This window comes from Tamandua tetradactyla, chromosome 5 (assembly GCF_023851605.1).
Source record: "Tamandua tetradactyla isolate mTamTet1 chromosome 5, mTamTet1.pri, whole genome shotgun sequence".
NCBI classification, from domain to species: domain Eukaryota; kingdom Metazoa; phylum Chordata; class Mammalia; order Pilosa; family Myrmecophagidae; genus Tamandua; species Tamandua tetradactyla.
Window position 1 is genome coordinate 135,670,050 of NC_135331.1, and position 13,750 is coordinate 135,683,799.

General features: G+C 37.3%; 2 pseudogenes across 1 annotated transcript in view; one reads left to right on the forward strand and one right to left on the reverse strand.

Moving 5' to 3' along the window:
* Window positions 1-6,937, forward strand: part of LOC143684882 (nucleolin pseudogene) — a 101,227-nt pseudogene extending 94,290 nt beyond the window's left edge. Inside the window, exon 7 of the transcript XR_013176233.1 lies at window positions 501-6,937. The product of XR_013176233.1 is annotated as a nucleolin pseudogene (transcript). The remainder of the gene's footprint in view (window positions 1-500) is intronic.
* Window positions 6,938-9,320: 2,383 nt separating this feature from the next.
* Window positions 9,321-13,750, reverse strand: part of LOC143683329 (hydroxymethylglutaryl-CoA synthase, cytoplasmic-like) — a 66,808-nt pseudogene continuing 62,378 nt past the window's right edge.

Below are 13,750 nucleotides of genomic sequence, written 5' to 3' on the forward strand. Positions count from 1 at the left end.
AGAGTAGCAGAAAAGAAAAACTACAGTCCAAACCCAGTTATGAACATAGATACAAAATTCCTGTATAGCAAATAAAATTCTGATGAATGTTAAAAGAAAGACATATCATGTCTAAGTATAACTTAGCTCAGTAATTCAAGGATGGCTCGTAATTTAAAAATGTGTTCATTCATTTGTCCCTAGGACCATTTGACATCCATTCCCTATTTGAAAGTTCAGAAAAAGCAACAATAAACATAATTCCTAAGCTAGGTAGAAGGACCATTTCTCACCTTGTTAAGTATATGAATGGGAAATTACGATATATGTCATATTTAATGGTGTAACATTAGAATCATTCCTACTAAAGTTAGAAATAAGATTTGGATGCCCCTATCATTTTTGCATTCAACATTTTTCTTTTTCTGGAGAGCCAAGATAATGCAATGAGAAAATAAAAGGAATAAAAAGTATAAATATTAGAAAGGAAGAAACAATGTTGGCTTTTTTTATTTTTGCAGGTAATATAACTTTCTTTTTAAAAAAATGAAGCCTTTTGCTTCAGTCTTGAGCTCTAGCTGACAGCCAAGGGCTGCTCTCCTGCATCTTCAGCATCTGAAGCTACCATCGAGGTTGCTTGTGTTTCTCAGGGCTCATCTGTGCCATGCGACCGCCCCACACTCCGCCGTCAGAAGCTGCCATTATGGTGAAGCTTGCGAAGGCCAGTAAAAATCAAAGTGACCCCAAGAAAATGGCTCCTCCCCCAATGGAGGTGGCAGAAGACAGTGATGAGGAGGAAATGCCAGAAGATGAAGAAGATAGTGGAGAAGAGGTTGTCGTTCCTCAGGAAAAAAGGCAAGAAAGCCATCACAACTGCAGCAAAGAAGGAGGCGGTTTTTCCAACAAAAGAGGTTGCAGTTACATGTGCCAAAAAAGCAGCCATCACTCCTGGCAAAAAAGCAGCAGCCATACTGGCCAAGAAGACGGCTACGCCTGCCAAAGCAATAGCAACATCTGGCAAGAAGGGAGCCACGCCTTGGCAAGGCAGTGGTAGTGGCAACCCCTGTTAAGAAGAGAGCTGTGGTCCCAGCCAAGTGGGCAAAGAATGGTAAGAATGCCAAGAAGGATGACAGTGATGAGGAAGACAGCAAGGAAGAGGATGAGGATGAAGATGAATTTGAGCCAGCAGTGATGAAAGCAGCAGCTACTGCTTCTGCCTCAGAGACTGAGGATGAGGCTGATGATGAAGATGACAACAAGGATGATGAAAAAGATGACTCTGAAGAAGAAGCTTTGGAAACTACACTAGCCAAAAGAAAGCTCCTATGAAAAGCTGTTCCTGTGAGGGCCAAGAGCATGGCTAAAGTTGAAGAGGATGATGAGGAGGAGGAAGAAAATGATGACAATGGAGGAAGATGATGAGGAGGATGATTAGGAGAAGGATGGTGACAAGGAAGAGGAGGTGGAGGAAGAAGAAGAGGAAGAGCCTGTTAAAGAAGCACCTGGAAATTGAAAGAAGAAAATGTCCAAGCAGAAATCCGCTCCTGAAGCCAAGAAACAGAAAGTAGAGGCATTAGAAATTACAGCTTTCAATCTTTTTGTTGGAAACCTGAATTTCAACAGATCTGCTCTTGAATTTAAAACAGGGATCAGTGACCTTTTTGCTAAAAATGATTTGGCTGTCCTGGATGTCAGAATGGTGTGCCTAGAAAGTTTGGCTATGTGGATTTTGAATGTGCTCAAGACTTGGAAAAAGCTTTGGAGCTCACGGTTTTAAAAGTCTTAGGCAGTGAAATTAAATTAGAGAAACCAAAGGGAAAAGACAGTAAGAAAGATTGAAATGCCAGAACACTTTTGCCAAAAATCTGCTTTACAAAGTCACTCAGGATGAGATGAGTTAAAAGAAGTGTTTGAAGATGCTGTGGAGATCAGATCAGTCAGCATGGATGGGAAGAGTAAAGGGATTGCTTATGTTGAATTTAAGACAGAAGCTGTTGCAGAGAAAATATTGGAAGAAAAGCAGGGAAAAGAGATCGATGGGTGATCCATTTCTCTGTACTACGCAGGAGAGAAAGGGCAAAGCCAAGATTATAGAGATGGAAAGAATAGCACTTAGAGTAATGAATCGAAAACTTTGGTTTTAAACAACCTTCCTACATTGCAATAGCAGAAACTCTTCAGAAAATAGAGAGGGCAACTTCTATCAAGGTGCCCCAGAACCAAAATGGCAAATCTAAAGGGTGTGCATTTGTAGAATTTGCTTTATTTGGAGATACTAAAGAATTCCTGTAATAAATAAATTCCTGTAATAAAAAAGAAATTGAGGGCAGAGCAATCAGGCTGGAGTTGCAAGGGCCCAGGGGATCATCTAATGCAAGAAGCCAGCTACTGAAAACTCTTTTTGTCAAGGGTCTGAGGACACCACCGAAGAGACATTGAAGGAGTCATTTGATGACTCCATTCATGCCAGAATAGTCATTGACCAGGAAACAGGATCCTCCAAAGAGTCTGGTTTTGTAGACTTCAACAGTGAGGAAGATGCTAAAGTTACCAAGGAGGCCATGGAAGATGGTGAAATTGATGGAAACAAAGTTAAGTTGGACTGGGCCAAACCTAAGGGTGAAGGCTTTTGGGGGATTGTGGTGGAGGCAGAGGAGGATTTGGAGACCGAGGTGGTGGCAGAGGAGGCCGAGGAGGATTTGGTGGTGGTGGAGGCTGGGGAAGCTTTGAAGGACCCATAGGCTTCAGAAGAGGCAGAGGAGCAGGATACCAGAAGCCATAAGTAAAAGAGACACAATTTGAATAGTTTCTTCTGTCCCTGTCTGTCTGTCCCTCTTCCATTTGAAAGAAAGGACTCTGGGGTTTTTACTCCATTACCTGATCAATGACAGAGCCTTCTGGGGACCTTCCAAGACAGTCAACAGTCCTGTGGTCTACTTGAAAATAACATTTAAATAAGATTTCAAGGGAGATATCCTGTTGATTTTGACTGGATATTCATATAAACTTTTTAAAGGGATGAGTGATAGAGCTACACTTATCTGTAAGTTTCGAGTTTATATTAAGTTTGTGCAAAACCATTTTTTTCTTACGAATAGTTTGTGTGTTGGGGGGTTGTAAAAAAAGGTAGAATGTTGTATCATCATTTTTGCTTCAGTGACTTTGGGACAAATTAAAAGTCCTACACTCGGGAAAAAAAATGAAGATGATTAATTGAAAATAACAATAACATGAATAAGAGAGTTCAGTAAGATGACTAGATGTAAGTATATATCTTGAAGTACTATGTACGGATTATGTATACTTTAAACAAGTTTGAAAAAAATGGGGAATATTTATAATTTAGGGGTGGAGAAACATAAACCTGGATGTCATTTTAAAACAATATGACTACATTTAATTATGAACTTCAATGCAGAATAGACCATATAAACAAATTTAAAAAACGGGGAATATAATAGGCAAAGGATATTGTACAGATTATATAGCATTCTTATGAGCCAACTGAAAAAGATAATATAAACAGACAATTCATAGAAAAAAATTTCAATGAATGGACAATATATGTAAAATGCTTAACTTTACTAGTAATCAAGGAAGTTTACATGCAAATGTTAAAATATTGTTTTTGATTCAGAGTGATTAATACAAAAACAAACAAAGAAAACAAAATAAACCAAGGCTGATAGTATTCATTATTGGTGAAGGAGTGGGCTAATAGGATTTTTTTCATATATTATTGATGGATTTATTAATTGGCACAAAACTAAGTTGAGAAAATTTGATAGTATCTTTTTCTTTTTTAAAATCCATTTTCTTCCTGACCCAGCAATTTTACTTTCAAGTGTCCACCCTGGAGAAATATCCACACATGTTCTCAAAGAAGAAGATGCAAACATGTTCATTCTGCTGCTTTAAATGTCCATCAATGAGGGAAAATAAATGATAGTACAATCAGGGTAAGAAATATCAGCTTAAAATAGAATAGAAACTAGCAACAAAAATGATGAGTTTAAGAACACAAAAAAATTTTGAAGGATCCTCATCAAATTGTTAATTATTGCTATTCCTGAAGAGGGTACAGATTATCGGAGCTTGGAGGTGGTAAAGAAGGATTTATACTTTTTGGCTCTGTAATTTTTTGTTGTTGTTGAATGCATTAACAATTATATATATATATATATTTCTTGAATTACTGATATTAAAATGGAAAAACATACTTGCTTGTCAAAAAATAACCATAATTTAAAAACTTAGAATCACCCTAAATTCTGGGTAAGAGAGATGTTAAAAAATGAAAAATCCTGAGAGATGTTATTCTTACTCCTTAAGCATTTTAAATGTTCTCATTGTTTTCTGTCATGAATAAATGTTGAGGAGGTACATACAGTTTGGGAGTTAGGGAGCATTAAGGAGACTTCCATCTCCTAGAGAGTATCAATTAAGGATAAAACCAAAGTGAAGGGCCCTTCCTCTACAGATTATAAATTTAATTCTGATGTGTAAGTATAAAATAACACCTCCAGTTTGTTATCTTCATGCGTTCAGATCAATCACTTTTAATATTCAAAAGCAACAGTTTCAAATCAGCATACCCACCTACTAAAACAGTAATTTCAAATTAGAGGTTTATGAGACACTGAATTGGCCTCCCAAGGGCCAATAGAAGAGGTTTTTATAAATAGTTTAACTGGCATGTAAAGACTTTACCAGCCTGTGAGTATAACTTTAATTGTCCTTTTTTTAAATTCAAAAGTAATACAGTCTCATTATAAAATGTTCAAACAAGTTTCTGTTCTAATATTTCATAGTCACCATTCTTATTCTTGACCTTTCTAATCTCAGCACAAATTTATCACAATATAATTTAGCCATAACTTGTAAATACAAAAACCAGATAAGATATTATTAGGTGATTTCTTGAGGAATCACTCTTTTTTTAATCTTAAAAATATGCTGTCCTGCGTGTAGAAAGATGATTCATAATGAGCATATCATACATTTTGAGTTGTTGTTTAATGCGGTGTGGGATTTGCACTAAATCATCTTCATTGTCTTACATAGTTTCTTCTGGGATCAGGACACACACATTCAAGGTAGTTGCCTAAAAATGTGATTTAGTCAATGTCTGTGGAACAGAGTATTTCTTTGGGGAATATGACCCGATACAGAAATCAACTCCTGAAATCTAGTTTCATTAGCACCAGGCTCAGAACAGCTGAGCCCAACTAATATGGAAAACTGTTATGTTTTATCCCCACATTATAATAGAAATACTGCACACATTAGAAAATACAAATAGTCTAGAAAGGATAAAGCATAAAAACTTGTCCACAATCTAACCAAAGCAATCTCTGTTAACACCCCCATGTAGTTTGTTCATGCCTTTTTTTGTGCATATTTTGACAGGTCAAGGTCACATTATTCTTACAGTTTTGTACCTTGCTTTACAAAATGTATCCAGAGGCAATTGCATCTTCTCTTTCTCAATATTTTAAAAAGTCATATAGGAATTGATTTTATGTACTATTTTTAAAGTGTGGGAGGGGCCCTGAGGCTCAGCTTGGCTAGTCTCAGGGAGGTGGACCTCTGAGAGTGGGTGGTCCTCCCTGTGGCCTGCTGGGACTGCGGGGACACCAGCTTTCTGGAGTGGCAGTGCGCCGGAGAAGGGGGCCTCTGGTGGGTTTATGAGGCATTTTCATTTCTTCTTGCTGAACCCGAGTAAGGACAGATGTCTAGAACTGAGTAATGAAGAGGGAAGACACTCTTGTCATAGGAGTTTGAGGAGGTGCTAGCCATATTATTTTGAATAATAGAAGCTCCCTGTGTCTGAAGCTGGTAAAGGAGGACACACCTATCCATTATATTTTACATCTCAGTGCCTCTGAAGTTAACGATGTGCCTAATAAATATGGAAATTAAACTAGCAATCTATCAATTAGTATAAATAGCAGTCTGTCAATTAGTATAAACGTTTCCAGAACGTTAAAAAAATGCTACTCCTTCTAATACGTTTGGATCACTCCTATGGATTTAAGTGTTGCCTTCATGCTGATGGTGTGATATTTTCAACAGACTGCTGGTTACCACTCTCTACTGCCCCTCGTTCTTCTCAAGGTATTCTTTGCCTGCCATTTCCCCATGTCTCAGTTAATGTACCTGACTGCTATATATTATGGGTTGAATTGTGTCCCCCAAAAGTTATGTTGAAGTCCTAACCCCTAGTACTTGTGAATGTGACCTTCTTTGGAGATAGGGTCTTTGCAAATGTAATCAAGTTAATGTGAGGTCATACTGAATGAGGGTGGACCCTAATCCAATATCACTAGTGTCCTTATAAGAAGAGGAGAAGAGACAGATACAGACATACAAGAGAGAAAACCACGTGAAGACTAAGGCAGAGAATGAGGTTAAAGAGCTACAAGCTACAGAATGCCAAAGATTGCCAAGGATTGCCGAAGATTGCCGGCCACCACTAGAAGCTAGTCAGAGACAAAGGATTCCTTCCTTTAAAGAGAGCACAACCCTGCCCACACTTTTATTTCAGTAGCCATCCAAGCTGTGAGAGAATAAATTTCTGTTGTTTGAAGCCACCAAGTTTGTGGTAATTTTTTTATAGCAACCCTAGGAAATTAGTATATTACTTCACCACATACAAGACTCTGTGAAATTATAACCTATCCTCTTGGTTTCAACTTCTTCCTCCTTCCCATTTATTACCTGCCTGTTACTAAGTCCAGTTGAATTTATCTCCTAAGGTGTTTTTATGTTTGTTGCCACCTTATATCCTAATGTCACTTACTGCCAGACAGCACTACTTTATTCTCTCATTCCTAGAATACTGCAATAGCTTAAAGCTCTTCATTAGGGTTTTTCCCTTCTAAACATTTCTCCCTGGCGGGCTGCAGTGGCTCAGCAGGCAGAGTTCTTGCCTGGCCTGCCAGAGACCCGGGTTCTATTCCTGGCTGCCTACCCATGCAAAAAAAAAAAAAAAAAAAAAACACAAACGAACAACACGTCTCTCTATGCAGCCAGAGGGGGCCTTTCTGGACCATAAATATGATGCTGTCACTCACTCTGTACAAAACCCTTTGGTTCAATAGAAGCCCAGCCCAATTTTCAATACAATCTTCTCCTGGCCCCACACTCCAGCCACGTGGAGAGCTCGCTGCTTCTTGAACGTGGCATTCATATGCATGCCTCCTTGCTCTTTCCTCAGACTGGGATGCCCTTTCCCTTCTTGTTCTCTCAAGTTAATTCCTACTCACTTCAAGGCCCAAATTAAATTTTGATTCTTGTATAATGATTTTCCTAGTCCTCCAAGTTTGAATTAATTATTTCCACTTTTATGCTCCCTTGGCACTTTTTAAAAAATTGTATTTCCTCAATCTAAGCATTTCTGTCATTCTGATTTCTACAATATTGTGTTGCAAAGGCATCTATCTCCACCATTAGATTGTGAGCCGGCACTGTGTCCTGTTCATCTTTCTCCTCGTTCCCTAACACAGGCTCATGTCCATCATGCAGCCCAAGGGGAAACAACCACTACTGTTGGCAGTTTTACTTCATGTAATACATTCTCAGTGCCCACAGGAAAAATATCTGAATTGCAAGTGGAATGCCAAAACACCAAAAATGTACTTTACATGTTAATGCCATTAATTTATTTTTATTTCTCTAAAACTTTATTTCAGGGTTATTCACCTCATTGTTAATAAAGTGTACAATTAATGCTCTGGGCCAGTTTCACTAGGCCTGCCCACTGCCAGCAATTTCGAGAAAACCCATTTCCTGGCACCCAAAAGTTGTTACTTTTTCAAAATATTCTGAACTCCTAATATTTGCAAAAGTATTACATGCACCATTTTCCTATCAATATTTAAATCTGAATTTACATTACTAATCATCAGATGTTAAAAATGAAGGCATTTTAACAAATTATGACATGCAAATACAAATACCACTAGTTAATATTAGACCGGATATTTTGCAAACACATTCCATGTTACCTTGCAATCTGAAACATTACATTTCGTATTTGTTTAAGTGTATTTTAGATAACTGAAACTTCACAGAATTTAAGAACAAATAAAATTTTAGAAATTTAGGTCTGTACATTAGTTCCAACTACCTTATTTTACGATCTATAAGACTTGTGTCATATTCAGCACCAAAAAAGATCTACAAACCTTAACTAGTCTTATTCACCCCATGTGAGAGCTTTTTGTTGTTGTTGTTTTAAGGTGAAAGTCTCAGAACGCTTTATAAATCCTACTTCCAGATCCTGAAGTGTAATACTCTTTTTAGCCAGGCAAGCTATGTAAAAACTTAGATTGTACCTGCTTATTTTCATTGAGCAGATTAAAAAAAAAAGCCACTTACACCTTACAACTTGGGCTGTCAGTCTTTAAGTTGAATTTATAACACTGAGCATCTAAAGTAACCAAATAATGCCCTGCCCCTATGTTACCTTTTCACTTTAAATTTAAAAAGGCAGCCAGGAAAAAGGTTTCATTTGTCCTTTAGATAAGGTGCTAAGAAAAATTGCAACAACAAACTACCCTCATACAAAGCCCCAATAACATCTCAATGTTGATTAGCAAAGGCAACCTAGAACTTATTCAGGAACAAATCTAGAGCTATGTCCACAACTCCCAAATGTACTGTGTTTTCTATATTAGGAGACTGTTCAACACTAGCATCTCTGTTCACAGAGTTCATTACAATAGTTTCCAGTTACTGCTGGGCTGGATTTAAGACAGCATTCCAATTTCTAGAACTGGCGTTACTGTCCTTTTTACTCTTCCTTCAAGATTTACAAATTTTAGAAAAAAGATATATATTGCCATTTTCAAACAGGTTTTGTGCGCATCACATTTTAACATCACGTTCCCCAAGCTGGGAACTTTTTGCAAAAAAACCGCAGGTCCTTTCAGTCATCATTTAAAGCACTAAAAATTTTTATGTATTTAGAAACAATTAAAATTGGACAATAGTTCTTCTGTTTTCTTCTGCCAGAAGCACATAATCCATTAAATCACATTTAAAAAACTAAACTTCATGCATACAAATAGCCAGAGAGGTATAAAGTTTTAGAGAGCCCTTAAAATCATTCAACTACATTTAGCATTGGCTAAACCACAGTAGGAAGCATGCTAGCAAATTGAGCAAAAAGACTTTCCAAAGAACACAATAGTTTTCTAGGTTCCATGTCAGTCACATAAAAATTTAGGCAACATGTAATTCTTTAAAATCGTCCCAAGACATCCCATTCCCCCAACCTTACCCACATCACTGCCCACCCCAACCTACACCGAGCCTTTATACCTCACAGAAGTGTCTTAATGCTCCCCATTACTAATGACAGCTGCTCCAGGTTCTGCTGCTGTTGTAGTCTTGGCATTTTCTTAGTAGGACTTAGAATTTGGCACTTTCTTTGTAGGATTTAGAATATGCTCAGCAGTTGCATTTGAATGCACAAGTCCTATTTCTTCATCCAAAGTGTCATCATTTGAAGAGGGGCGCCTGTCATCATTTGAAGAGGGGTGCCAAGCATAAGTTCTTCTATGCTCTTCATCCATTTTAACCAGGTACCATTTTCCTTCAAAAAGTGAATCTGTTAAACCCTGGGGAATATAGTTGACCAAGTGATGAGTGTCTTCTTTGACCTTCATATTTTCAGCAAAGACTGCTGGTGCCACACAAGTTCTTGATTCAAGCCTGGATTAAAACTTGCCTTTTAATCACACACAACTTTAAGTACACACACAAATTGGCTATTGTTTTATTAAGAGCAGATCCTGGTGTAGCATCTTGTGTAACTTGATGGGACTACAGGATGACAACCAAACCAGAACCATAAGATAACATTCCAGTCTTCTTGCTTGCCAACTGCTGAGGTGAGTATTGTGTGAGAACAAAAGCAAGAGAACCAGATACTGAAGATGTGTGCATATTTTCATTTTGATTTGATACAGGCAAATATGCCTTTGTTTTCTGATTAGAGAGGTCAAAACTAGCCTTCAAAAATGCCTTTTCCGCATCTCTATCGAAGTAGGTATCTTCTAATTTAACATCCCTAAAGGCTTCTAGGCCACTATAGATACTACTTTTATCTATGCTCTGGTCACGAAGGACGTCATTCAGCAACGTCTGAGCGAAAGATTTCTGAACCCATTACAATATGATGAGGGAAAGATCACGAAGCCAACATCATTCAAGGTAAAATATTATTTCCCTCCTTCTGCCACTAGGCAGGGATCTTTTTGCAGTGGACAGAATAGCAGCAGTCTAATGCACTGAGGTAGCACTCTGTGAAGAGTTTTCCATCTACTACAGAATATTTGGAGAGCATTTCAGACTTGTAAAAGTCATGGACATTCCATGTGGGAGATCCCGGTTCGATTCCTGGACCATGCACCCCCCACCAAAAAAAAATAAGAAGCCATAGACATGCTCCGTGTTTATCCCACAAAGCCCTCAGTAAAAAATGAAAGGAGCATTTGGCCCAATTAGCAGAGCAACGACTCCAGATCCATCTGTTAGGCTGGCATTTCCTGTGGCATATACAGCAATATCTACTGCAACTACCAGGGCATATCGCCCTGTGTGAAGGTAAGAAACTGCAAGCTCTATCACTCTCTCTCCTTCAGGCACCAAACGCAGCTTGGCAGTGGCTGAGGAGAGGGAGTGATCTGTGAAATGAGGGTACCCCATTAATCATTTATTAATACATTGCTTCTCTTTCTGATACTCAACTCTATTCTGTTTTATTCTTTCTTCAGAAGCCTTATCTCTCATTCCAATAATATTAGCTCCTAAGTGCTCTTCCTCTAAAATTTTGTTTTTTATAAAGAAAAAAAATCTACTTCTGGATCTTAGCTGCCCTCTCATTCCATTTCATTTTGAATGGTCTTTATGCTCCAGAGAATCATCGGCAATTTGAGTCCAATGAAAATAAGTAATGATTTTGACAGTGTAGAATCTGCTTACAGCTGTCTTAAAGAACTATATAAGAGGTGAGCTAGAGTTGTAAGTGATTTTTAAATTGCCCATGAAAATAGAAGGCCTTGATGGAAAGAACCAGATTACTTCGAGTAGATAATGGGGAAGAAAGCTTTCATCGTTTAGGATAGTTATCCTATGAGATCATGATTTGTAGTTAATGTATTGGTTGTACACAAAGTAAATGAAATTTTTTCTCTTTCTTAATTGATTTAGAGGGCAAAATTCAGGAAATTGGCAGCATTTTAATTCAATATACACATCCAGGTTTTAAAAATTAAACCCAACAAATATTTTTAAAAACCTATTAAATATACAGATATCATTCATCGTACTGAAAGAATACGGTGATTATAGGGATTTAAGGAGGGAATAAAGAACAAATGAGAAAAGTTATGTAGGAGCCATTTGTAAACCATATAAGAATATTTATTTATATGATAGTTATAATAATAATTATAATCATTAAATAGACATTCTGCCTTCCAAGAACTCAGAAGCTAAGAAGTGATATAGATAGCTAAAGAATTAATACTAGGAAAGACTGGAATAAATATACACACAGAATTTTATGAAAATCATCACGGAGAACAAAGTTAATTCTTTTAAGAAAAATCTGGAAGGGCTTCTTAGAGGAGGTAAAGTGTAGACTTTTATAGAAATCACAGGAAAAATGTATGCTGGTGCTCTCAGTGTTTTTCTTAACTATTTGTTTTCATATTATTTCATCAATATCGGTTTTAAATAAATCAATACCCAATAGAGAGATACAAATAATTACTTTTCTAAGTTAATTTTATAAAACTGCCAAATGGTGTGTCTTTGGACTGTTCGTTCCCAGAAGAGGAAGTCAGATGGTTTTGAGAGTGTATATTTGTATTCACTCTGAAAATATATTTCTAGCCAACGACTACATCTCTGCTTGTTGAAAGACCCCAGTCATGTTTCTGTCCATAGGCTTAAACAAAAAGTTTGATCAGAAAGACTTTACAGACCTGCACTTCCCTTTATGTTCTGTGCCTGGATTATAGTGGAAAACACATCAACCATCACCTCCTCAACATTGGAGACAGGTCAAATATACTTTCTGCATTGGCTTACCAAAAATTGCTTTGGAGGACTAGAGGACACAGAGGTTAAAGAGGGAGGTTCTAGATGAATCAACTTCTTCCAAAAAAGTGAATTAATAAAAATATATATGTATAGTTGATAATGTATGTATATTGTGCCATTTTTATATGTATGCACATTTCGCAAAAGCTGATCTCTTTTATTGCAATATATTATATATTCATATACCATATAATCATCCAAACTGCAATCAGTAGTTCACAGTATCATTATATAGCCATGCATTTATTATCACAATAAATTTTTAAACATTCATTACTCCATAAAAAAATTAAAATAATAAAAATAAAAGTAAAAAAAGAACAACCAGAACATCCATTACCCCTCCATACCCCCCTATTCTTTATTTATTTTTTGTCTTATTTTAAAATTAGTCATTGGTCCATATCCTGGATAAAGGGAATGTCAGTCACAAGTTTTCACAATCCCATGGTCATACCTTAAAAGCTCTATAGTTACACAATCATCTTCAAGAATCAAGGCTACTGGATTACAGTTCAACAGTTTCAGGTATTTCCCTCTTGCTGCTCTAATACACCAAAAAAACTGCAAAGGGATATCCATATAATGCACATGAATAACCTCCAGAATGACCTCTTGACTCTTTGAAATCTCTCAGCCACTGAAACTTTATTTTGTTTCATTTCTCTTCTCCCTTTTGGTCAAGAAGTCTTTCTCAATCCCATGATGCCAGGGCCAGGTTCATCCCCAGGAGTCATGTCCCACTTTGCCAGGGAGATTTACACCCCTGGGAGTCATGTCCCACGTATTGGGGAGAGTAGTGAGTTCACCTGCAGAATTGGTTTAGAAAGTGAGGCCACATCTTTGCAACAAGAGAGGTTCTCTGGGTGTGACTCTTAAGCATAATCATAAGCAGGCTTAGCTTCTCTTCTGCAGGAATAAGTTTCATAAAAGCAAGCCCCAAAATTGAGGGCTTGGTCCATCAAATTGGCAGTCCCCAATGACTGTGAGAATATCAGGAATTCCCCAGGTTGGGAAGTTTAACATTTCCAACTTTCCCCCCAGTCCCTCAAGGGGAGTTTGCAAATACTTTTTAACCTTCTGCTGAGATTGCTCCAGGATGTATTGGAGCATCACACCAACTTGTACAAACCAACAAGATCTCATTCCTTATTCAAAGTTCCATGTGGTTATAATGTTCAAAAAAGCTAACCATACAAGTTAGAATAGATAGTGTGTTACAGAAAATATAAATTTTCACCAAATAAACATCTCTTCCTTTGGCCTAACACAGAAGTTGAAATTTTAAAATATAGTCGATATCATCCTTTACCATATATTCTGATTTATCCTAGTTCTAACTAAATCATCTTTATTCATATCTGTAATTGAAGTCTGATCACTTTTTTGGTGATTTTAGCAGTTGCTATATAGGGTAATGCTGACTTTCATAGCTGCAGAACTCTAGCTCTGAGTCTCAGGTGTCACATAAACACCCAAAATTCCAGGGACTGACCATGTTATAACAAATAGCTGAGCATCTCAGAATTTATGTATAACAGTTACAACTCTGGAATAAATGTGACTGCTGTAAGAGCTTACAATCCTTTACCATAGGTCTTCACCTTATAACCTATGCAAAGCTGAACTCTTCACTAGGGGAGCACTTCAACCT